Raw genomic sequence first — 11,902 nt, 5'->3', positions numbered from 1 at the left:
TTTACCATTTGGTTTGAGTTGACTTAGCATGACTTTCGGCACAAATCAACTCATCTTGAGTCATCTTGACCGTGAGATCAAGACAAGTCATCTTGACCGTGAGATCAAGACAAGTCGTCTTGACTGTAAGATCAAGACGAATCGTCTCGACCTTCAACTTGGATCGATTTGTCTCGACCCTAGACTCAAGGATGACACGTCTCGACCTTCAACCTAGGTTAATTCGTCTTGACCCTGAACTTGAGATGACTCGTCTCGATCTTCAACCTGGGATAACTCAACTTCGCCTTCGTCCTGAGTCAAAGGTTGGATCAATTCGTCCTAATCGAAGGTCAAGCCAATTCAGCCCAAGCGAAGGTTGAAATGTGCATGTTAGGTCGAAGGTTGTGATGAATCAGTCTGGGTCAAAGGTTATGATGAGTCAGTTAGATACCAAGATGATAAAAGAACCAGATACCTACAATATCATTGAAGAATTTTGCTACAGAATAATAGAAACTTTGAAAGAATGGTACCACAATTTGGGAAATGTTAGACAAAATTAGTTCCATGAGCTCAAACAAACATCTACAGTATTATATTTGTAATAGTAAAGTAGGATCTTTGTGGGGCTTTAATCATTTTGATCTGTATATGGATTGAAGCACCCCAAGTGCTTCCTATATTTTAATTTTTTCTGCTGATAAAAAAAAGTACTAGGAACACTTCATGAAGAATCCATCAGAAATGGTACCATCATTGATAAAAAAAAAACTCATACAAGAATCCTTTGTGATGAAATGTTGCTCAATTAAAATCACAAACTTAGAAAAACATTATCAAATAATGAGAAAAAGATTTTATCATCTCAATGGACTTCATGATCAAAGTGTAAAGAATTATGTTGCATCCCTCCCTACTTGAGATTCAACATGGACTAAACATGATGGCTATCTCTATCCAAAAGGATTTCACATCCTCCACAAGCAAATTGTCAACACTCAATTTCATCCGGATAACAATGATAAAAATAATAATAGAAAAGAATTAATTAAAGTTCAATTGAGAAAAATAAATAAATAACTAATAAAATAAAAAGGTAAAAAAATATGTTTTAGTTTAAGAAAGAATAAATATCTATGTTTATTTTATTTTATTTTATTTTTTAATTTAATTTAATTTTGTTTTTTTTGTTTTATTTTATTTATTTATTTGTGATTTTATTTTTATTTTTATTTTTATTATTACTATTATTTTATTATTAGATTACTTTTATTTCTTTTTATTATAGTTCCATTTTGTTTTACGTCCCTCATTTTAGTTATAAAAAAAAGAAGAATAAAAATAAAACAAAAGAAAAAAAAGAGAAGGAAAAAAGAAAAAAAGAGAGAGCTAGAGGTTAACGTAAGGTCTCTGTTATCAGCAGACTCATGCCTTTTTAGAGCATTCTAGTTATAAAAAAAAGAAGAATAAAAATAAAACAAAAGAAAAAAAAGAGAAGGAAAAAAGAAAAAAAGAGAGAGCTAGAGGTTAACGTAAGGTCTTTGTTATCAGCAGACTCATGCCTTTTTAGAGCAGACCTATGCTTTTTAGAGCAGACCTGTGCCTTTTTACCATTGGCTAGTTGAAAGATGTTCAAATGCCATCATTATTTTGAATTGGGAATTACATGTAATAGCTAGCTGGCCATAGTCATGATTACTGAAGGAACAGGAAGCAACATCTGCTCTAAGTCTTATCCGACATCTCAAGATTGGAAGGGACAAAGGGAAAGAGAACAAAAAAAGAAGAAGAAAGAACTACATAATAGGAAAAAAAACTAAGATTGAGGGGGTACACAATAGAAACAGAAAACACAACCTCAACGAGAAAATTGCATCCAGAAGGAGAATATAGTGAAAGAGATTTTTGAAAGATATTTTACAACAAGGTAAATGCCTTTAACTTCTTCACTTTTGTTACATGGTTTGATATTGATGCTTATGAATGCATGAATCAGAGTTTAGTTGCGCATTGTTCGTGTTGTTGTTCACTTCGTTTACACCACTCACGTTCATCATCATATTCATCTTATTTGTGTCCCACAGGTCGAACCAATATTCAATATTTTCAAACAAAAAAGTTGTTTTTTAAGAACTACGTGATCCTTGATTCTCCTCTGTGAGATACGTAGGAGCAAGGTCAATCCTTGTCAGGTTCACCTCCAAAAAATTAAATCATTTTCCAAATAGTTTTTTTTTTTCAAATATCTTTTAAAGAACTACGTAACCCTGATTTCTCACTTTAAATGAGAATACGTAGGACCAAGGTCAATCCTTGTCAAGCCCAAAAATAAAATAAAATAAAATTATTTTGTTTCTTTTAGTATTATTTGTCTCATTATTTTTTGGGTAAAATTAATGTTTTGAAAACCACATCAACTTTGCATGTTTAATTAAGGGTACCGCCCTTGGGCGAGCGCTGTAAGGTGCTAACACCTTCCTTACACGTAATCGACTCCCGAACCAAAAAGTTTGGTTCTTCGTAGACTTGCTTTATTTTTATGGTTTTCTATAGTTTTCCAGAAATAACTATGGTGGCGACTCCAAATCTCTTTTAAAATTTGTTTTCTTCGTCCCGTCGCAATTTCGATTGCGACACAAATGTATCCTTAATGGGACCCACTAGCTTCGATTGTTGATGGCATCAACTGTTGTTCCTTCATCATCTTTGGATAGTGCAGTGCCTTGCACAATTGGATTGCCAACCGAGTTGCACTCTGTCATGTTGAACCAAGCTAACATCTCACGAGCATAGCGTCTTTGGCAAATGAAAATTCCAACATCACTTTGTATAACTTCAATTCCCAAGAAGTAACTCATTCTTCCCAAGTTTGTCATGTCAAACTTTATTTGCATTGAACTCTTGAAGTCCTCACACATTTGAGGATTGTTTCCAGTAAAAATTATGTCATCAACATATAGGCTAACGATTAGAATATTACCATGAACCCTTTTAACGAATAGGGTGTGTTCGCTGAAGCATTGATCAAAGTGTTCTTTGGAAAAATATGCTTCGATCTTGTTGTACTAAGCTTGTGGGGCTTGTTTAAGCCCATAAAGAGCTTTCTTGAGCCGATACACTTGATTTTCTTTGCCCATTTTGATAAATCCTTTAGGTTGCTGGACAAATACTTCTTCTTACAACTCACCATGTGAGAAAGCATTCTTTACGTCAAGCTGGAAGACCTCCCATGTGCCTTGAGCTGCCAAGGCTAGTAAAACTTGAACTGTATCAAGACGAGCGACTAGAGCAAAAACCTCTATATAGTCAATTCCAAACTTTTGAGCATAACCTTTGGCCACTAATCTGGCCTTATATTTCTCTATCTGTCCACTTTCATTGAGTTTGGTCTTAAATATCCACTTCACGCTGATAGGCATAATTCCTTGTGGAAGATCCACAAGTTCCCAAGTGTTATTCTTTTCTATTGCTTTGATTTCAGTGTACATGGCATCTCTCCATTTTGGGTTTGTGCAAGCTTCTTCAAATGAGGGAGGATCTTCAGATTCGCACATAATCAAGGCTAGTAAACTCGCTTCTTCTTCTGCTATAGAGAGATGAGTTTCATAATCGGTCATCCATGCAGGTGGTCGCCTGTGTCTTGTGTCTTGTTGCCCTCCCTTCAGTTGGAGGATGATGAGATTCTGAGTTAGGATTAATTGATGGGTCTAAACTGGTGTCATGACTGTTTGGGAGCTCATGTGGAGTAGAATCTACTAGTGTATCATCTTCTAGAATTGAGGGTTCACCTTGTCAAATATCATCTATGCACTCCTTTGCATTTTCATGCTAGTTCCAGCTGTTGTCTTCCTCAAACACTATATCCCTGCTTATGAGGACCTTATTGTTAGAAGGATTGTATAATTTGTAAGCTTTTGATTCTTCACTTACCCCCAAAAGAATACATGGTTGAATTTTATCATCTAATTTGCTCTACTTCTGGTCTGAAATATGAACGTGACCAATGCAACCGAATATCCGAAAGTGGCCCACATGTGGTTTGAATCCACTCCAAAGCTCTTTTGGAGTTTGGTGATCCGATTCTGGACATGAACACACCATCGGACAACATCAGGCCAAAATTATTTTGGAACACCTTTCTCATGTAAGACTGCTCGAACTACATTCAGGATAGTGCGGTTTTTTCTCTATACAACTCTGTTTTGTTGTGGAGTGTAAGCTGTGGTCAATTGTCTTGAAATACCATGATGATTGCAATAATTTTCAAACTCCTCAAAGGTAAATTCACCACCTCTATCAATTCTTAGATAGGTAATGGATGTGTGGGCTTCTTTTTCCACACGAGCCTTGAAGCTCTTGAATGCACTAAATGTTTCAGGTTTTGCATGCAAAAAGTAAAACCATGCCTTGCGAGAGTAGTCATCAATGAAACTCAAAATGTACCTTTTGTTGCTGTGAGACGAGGGTGAAATGGGACCACACACATCAGAATGGATTAGTTGAAGTTTCCTCGATGTTCTCTAAGAACTTTTTTCTTGGTATAGTGTCCCTATGTTGTTTGCCAGTGAGACATGACGTACATAATGCATTGGGAGACTTTAGGAGGAAGACCGATTACCAAACGCTTATTGGCAAGTGTGCAAAGTCCTTACAAGTTTAGATGACCAAACCTTTTATGCCAAAGTTGTACTTCTCGTTCAGAAACTTCATCTACATGAAGGCACTATGATTCATGAGGGTTCATTGTAGATGTTAGGTAAAACATCCTATTTCCTTTCATACTGGTATGAAGCAGTAAGCCATGATCTGGATGGAAAATTTTACAAGTATCATTTTGAATCAACACAGCCAAACCTTTCTCTTGGAGTTGCCCTAAATTTAAAAGATTGGTTTTAAGTTCCGACACGTAATATACATCTGTGATGGTATGTGATATGCCATCAATACAAACTCGAATGTTCCCTCCTGCTGCTACTGTCATAGTGGTATTATTGCCAAGTTTGACAATCTTGCACAATCCCTATTTGTGTATCTTAGTAAACCACTGTTTATTGTCGGTCATGTGATTACTACAACCAGAATCAAGAAACCAATCTTCCTGCTGCACAAATTGATTTGTTTCTTCATATACGACCAGTAATATTTCATCCTCTACCTTTGATGCTTCCTCATGCATTGCATAATGCGCTTGTTTTCCCACCCGTGGGCACTCATATTGGAAGTGTCCTAGTTTGTGACAGCGAAAACATTCTACGAGTGCTCTATTCAATGATTGTCTTTCGTGACCTCTTCCATGAAAACGACCACCAACTCCACCTCCTCGATTGTGTCCACGACCTGTTTCTGATCTGTTATCATGAGTAATTTCAACACTTGTTCATCAGGTTGAGATTCCTGCATTCACTGCTCATGAACCAACAAGCTTCCATGAAGTTCATCAACACTTAGCTTACTCAAATCATTGGATTCCTCTGTTGAACATACAACATAGTTGAACTTCGGGGTAAGTGATCTAAGTATTTTGCTAACCATAGTACTTGAGTCCATCACCTCTCCATTCGGCTTCATCTTGTTGACTGTACTGAGAGTACGTCCCAGATACTAATCAATGGTTTTTGCGTCTTTCATGGTGAGTAATTCAAACTCACGTCTCAAGGCTTGGAGCTGAGCTCGCTTGAGACGTGAGTTTGGACCTACAACCACAAAACTTGATCTTGTTTTACCAGACATATGGATCCATATTCCACTTCTAATGATCCATTATGAACATCAAAAGTTACTTTGGGAAGTGATTAGGTAGTTGAGTATTTCTCATAAAACATTGGTACAATCATAATTATTTCTTTCTCGAGAATATTAGCCATTCATCGGCCCACACAAGAGATATATACTCACTACCTAACCTTGGCGATGCCGAGCAGGTATCGGATAGTCCCAAGTTTGGCCTATGAATATCCTAGTCTAGTGTGTTATTCTAAACTATCCAGATATTCACCTACTTGGTAAAACTTCCTTAGACCCCATCATGGTCCTTGCCTTTCATCCCGCAGTGTACCGAACTGTGACTTCCCAAAAATAAACACTCTGACACTGGTTCAATCTCAACTTATTGAAACCAGACTTGACTCTTACTTAACTGACATACTCTTGATATTTTCGAAGGTCATAAAATATGATGACTATCAAATCATGTCATTGTATAAACTATACACAAAGAATATAAAATAACAATAAAATGTACATGTAATTTTCTTCTATCTAAGCTTACTGAATAAAGTAATATTTACTTTTACTTTACATTTATTTATTTATTAATTATAAAATAATGATAAAATAAGAATCAAAGTAAGAACTTTAAATAAATAATTAGATAAGGATTAGAATGTTATAAATAAATATAATAATAAAAACATAAATTAAACAGGACCAGTGCGTAACTGGAGATATATTAATTGACATAAATAAATAGGACCAGTGCATAACTGGAGATAAATAAAATAAATAAATAAGACGAGTGCATAACTGGAGATAAATTAAAAAAAATAAATAAATAGGACCAGTGCATAACGAGAGATAAATAAAATAAAATAAATAAATAGGACTAGTCCATAACTGAAGATAAATTAAATAAAATAAATAAACAGGATCAATGCAAAACTGGAGATTAAATAAAATAAATAAACAGGACCAGTGCATAACTGGAGATTAAATAAAATAAATAAATAAGACCAATGCATAACTGAAGATTAAGTAAAATAAATAAACAAGACCAATGCATAACTGGAAATAAATAAAATAAAATAAATAAATAGGACCAGTGCGTAACTAGAGATAAATAAAATAAAATAAATAAATAGGACCAGTACATAACTGGAGATAAATAAAATAAAATAAATAAATAGGATCGATGCATAATTGGAGATTAAATAAAATAAATAAATAAACATGATGAGTGCATAATTGGAGATTAAATAAAATAAATATAAGAGGATAATAAATGAAAATAAGTTAAATGAAAGTAAATAGAATAATATATGAGTCAAAATAAATAAAAGATTAATATAAAACTCATGAGTTTATCAAGATTAATAAAAAAGAGCTTAACCTCACTCCTCCCTTACCTTATTGATTGAAGGACACAATAATAATATTTGAAGAGGACTAGGATCTCTTTGAATCTTTACTCTAAACTTTCTTTCCCTATTTTCTCTTTCCCTCTCTTCTTTCTTTTTCTCTTTCTCTCTCTCTTTCTCCTTTTCTTTCTCCTTCTTTCTCCTTTCTTTCTCTCTCTCCTTTTGTAACACCCCATTTATCTAATAAAGCTAAATAAAGGATATGTCACACAGTATAATATAAGAAGCGAGAATAAAAGAGTATGACGTCGCTCCTACAGATATCGCAAACTTAAAGGACGAATAAAAGTAGCATACCACGATGCCAAGTACTAAGTAAAGTAAGAGAGAGTGATAAAGACTTAAACAAATCCCCAGGGAAAACAATACATTGGCCTTAGCCCTAAATGGAGAGCCCAAAGGCATAAGTCAATCCAAAGGCTAAGCAGTGGAACCATCACCTCCATGTTGACCACGGATGTTCCTCGCATCTGCTCACATCAACAAGTTGATGATCATCGCAAAAGAGAGTACCACATAGTAAAACACACAACAATAACAGTAGGGTAAGTTAGAGCACAAAATAATTTTATTATGTAATCTGATACACTTTCACAATCAATAATACATAAAACACCAAGCATACTATGACTCTCAAACCAATACACTAAGACTCGACTCGACTCATCCGGATACATACGATTTGGTCGGATTCAGCGAATGCTTGCACTTGTGGTGGATACCTCTGCTCATCCCCGAGTTGCTCACCCCCGAGCTATGTGTTACAAGTGTTACAATGAATCAATTCCCTCACACACAAGGTTAGCCCTTAATGAGTTTCAGGCCTCTTGCTACTCTCACCACAAGAGTCAGTCGGCTCTAAGTGAGACTAACTAACTCCTTAGAGTGTCAGGATGCAACCTTACCTTGAATCCTTACCAGACCATACAGATGGGGCACCACCATGGACACCCACTAACAGGGTCCATGGAATTACGTCCCGACCACTGAAGCACGACCCTGAGATCCCACTTAGAGATCTCAAGGATTTACGCATTGACCATCGATCAAACATGTTCATTCAATCAAGAAAGAATTATCATGCATATATGTATTTACCCTATATCAATCCTTATGGCCAATCCCTTTCACGTTCCAACTCAATCCATACTAATTCATGTTTCATACTCCATTCGTGAATATACCATTCTAACTCATCTCGTTATCAAGCCACTTTAATACCAACCTCCTCATTAAGATCACATGCTAAGTTCATGCCAAACCCATCATTCCCAATTCATGAATCATATCACTCATGCATATTTATTTGTCTCAAACATTTAACACAATAATAAAATCCAAGCAAGCATTGATCATTCCAGATTCAAGGAAAGAAACACACATCACACTGCCTCGCCCAACTCCTCGCTCAGGCTGAAAGGTCTCGCTCAGGCGAGCCCCCTTCGCCTAGGCGAGGGCTCGAAAAGTGGAACAATAGCCTAACGCAGGATCTCGCTTAGGCAAGACCCCTCTCGCTTGGGCGAGATGCTCGCTCACTCAAGAGCAATGTGGGTCGCCTGAGCGACCGCTTGTGTGAAGCAGCTTGGGCGAGCCTCTGTTGATCTCGTCTAGGCGAGACATGCTCGCTTGGGCGAGAAAACCAGTGCTCACCACTGTTCTCTCGTGCTCAAACACCCAACAGGTCGCCAATGGCTCAAAATTATCATACACAGGTTCGCATCGACACACCAAACATTTTAAAATGGTAAAACAGTAGCACAAGCAGCATAACTCAAAAGAAAGGGCGAACCCTAGCTTCCCATACCTAGAAAAACAAGCTAGCGGAACACTCTGACGCACACAGTGAGCACGACTATCCTAAGGATGGCCAAAGAGATGAAACGAACGGTAAAACAGAAAAAGGGACAAGTTATTATCAAACCCTAACGGTAAACAATGGACATAGGCCCAGAAAAGGGGAACCGTGAGTTGAGGAGTGACTTACGTGGAGCGGAAACTTGACTTGAGCTAGCTCAAGGAAGGTTGATGGCTAACCCTAGCAGAGAGTGGCAACAATAGCTCTAAGGAGGTGAGGTTTCTGTTTTTACGAAAAGTGAGCACAAGTTAGGGTTTGGGGCAGATTAAGTATGTTTTCCCCTTTGGGCCAGCCCTAAGGCTCAATAGTTAGGGGCAACCTTAAGAAAATGGCAGAATGAAAAGTGGGCCTTACACCTTTCTTTCTTTCTTTCCTTCTCACTTTTTTTTATCTTTCACGTAATCTCATTCCATATATATATATGCCAAACCACCATGCATGTGCTAAAATCATCATTAGTTTCACTAATTAAGAGATAATGTTTATCTCTTCTTATCCTCCTTTTTTCTTCCTTCTTATCTTTTCTCATGTTCTTCTTATATTCTTCTTCTTCTTCTTCTTCTTCTTCTTCTTCTTCTTTTCTTTTCTTTTTCTTTTCTATATATTTTTTTATCTCTTTTAGAAGATTCTTCATTTTTTTACACACACCTATTTAATAATATTTTTAATTAATATACATATTTTATTAGTTTTGTTTTCTTCTTATTGTTATTTTTAATAAGTAAAAATTATATCATGATAAAAAATATTTTTAATGTTTAAACTACATCCTAATAAAATACGAAACATTAGTAAAACTAGAAGATTTTATAAGTGTTTTATTTAAAATAAATAATACAGTTTATTAAAAATAGGGATGCTACAGTGGGAGCGTTTAAGGCATTAATTATTGATTTATATAATGTGAAAAAGTACTAGCTCAAATGGTTGAGAATATTTGATTGTGTGAGAGGACTTAGGTTCAAGTTCTATGTATGCCAATTGTGTGTTATTTAATTTATTATTATTTTTAATAATAATATGCTTGATCATGTTGAGTGATAATATAATCATAGAATTATATTAAATATCACGAAATATGAATTGGTTAAATATTAAACTTCCTTTTTGCTAAAATTAGTTTTGGCATGAAGGTTAAAGGGTGGAGAAAACCCTAGATGAATGAGTAGCCAAGGGAGGATGGGAAAATAGTCCACAAGTGACTTTGAATGACAATTAAAATTAGTCTTAATGTCATTTTCGTTTTCCCTTCATTATTGTTAATTAAGACACCATTAAAAGACAAATTATGAAAGAATAGAGGGGTTTGGAGGTTGGATTTTTGAGAGCATTGTAAGGTGTACGAAATTAAGAAAAAATAATGATTAGTAATTGAATTAGAAGAGCTAAATTGAGGTGGTGCTAAGGAGACCATTGGTAGCATTTGCATTTTAAGCAAGGAAACCAGGTTAGGGGAGCTTTTACGCGCTAATTTTATTTTAAGTTTGATGGGCATGCTAAATAGAGTAACCTTATGCGTTAACTTTATTTTAAATTTGATTCGCATGCTAAATAGAGTAACCTTACGCGTTAACTGTATTTAAAATCTGATTCACATGCTAAATAGAGTAACCTTACGCGTTACCTATATTTAAAATTGGAATGGTATGCTAAATAGGGTAATTTCATGCGTTGATTAATTTAAGTCTGATTGGTATGCTGAATTTGGTATTATCATGCTGATATTTTATTTCCTTTTAATTTATTGTTTTTGGAAATTTTCAAAAACAGTCTGGTTGGCGATGAACTGCCGCCAGACGATCCTTTCCATTCTAGGCCATTTAGGGTTCTTACAGAGGAACCATCTGCCAAAGATAGTGTAAAAATAGCCTATTTGACCAACGTTGACCGCCCTTGCCCAGAGTTAACTGGTTGACCAGTGTTGACTCTTTGACTGTCCCGTGAGAGGCTGCCACGTGTCAGAGCAGTCTCTCTCCCAAATCAGATTTCCTTTCTGCAATTAGGGTTTGGCGACCGTGAGGGTTACCGTAAGGTGCGTTTCGCAAATCAGAGACCTGCGAATGGTAGAGGCTCTGCGTTGCATCACATAATCTTGGTTTCCCTCACGGTGAAGGAGAGCAACAAAGGTTGGTGGTGCTCCGCGAGTGATTCAGTGAGTTCATGGTGGTTGTTGCGGAGGCTGTCGAGTTGACGGAGTGCGGGTTTGAGGGAGGTCGCGACGCGTAGAGACTCGAAGCTGCGCAGAACAAAGGCGCTCCGACGGTGCAACGGTGGTGTTTTTGAAACGAGCAATAGTGATGGCAACGTGATGATGAAGGAAGAAGAAGGTGTGATAGCCATGGATTCCGGCAGTTCTGCGCAGTTCGCGACAGCCATGGATTCGTGTTCGTGAATGTAGGGTTGTCCCGACAGTTCGTGCACGAAGGAAGTGCAGCCATGGATTTCGGCGTGATGGTGGCTGCAGGATCTGCGAGTGCAGCAATGGGGATTTTCGACAACGGGACGACGCAGAGGAGTCGAGGCGCAGCGGAGACAGTGGTCTGCAGTTGAAGGCGCGGTGGTTCTGTAAGTCATGGATGTTGGTTCGAGAATGGTGCAACTTGGTGGCAGCAGGACGCATCGGAGAAGACGGTGGCTACAGTTCCGGCGAGCTGCAGCGGTGGTCGGAGGTGGTGACTGTGGAATGGTGTTGGTGCAGAAAAGAGAGAGAGAAGGAAAATTAGGGTTAGGGTTTTGGTTGTGTGAAAGAGAGAGAGTGATGAAGTGTCACTTTATGATTGGTTATTTTAGTGAGTGAGAGATTGAGGACGTGGCATATTTTCATTGGTTAATTTAGTAAGTGGAGGATTGCCACATGGCAAAATCTGGTGGATTGGAGTTTAAGTGACATTAAGGGTGTAACTTAGTAAAAAGAAGGGGTGCAGAACAGAAA

The sequence above is a fragment of the Vigna unguiculata genome, chromosome 8 (assembly GCF_004118075.2).
Source record: "Vigna unguiculata cultivar IT97K-499-35 chromosome 8, ASM411807v1, whole genome shotgun sequence".
Classification (NCBI taxonomy): Eukaryota; Viridiplantae; Streptophyta; class Magnoliopsida; order Fabales; family Fabaceae; genus Vigna; species Vigna unguiculata.
Note: the sequence above shows the minus strand (reverse complement) of the source record.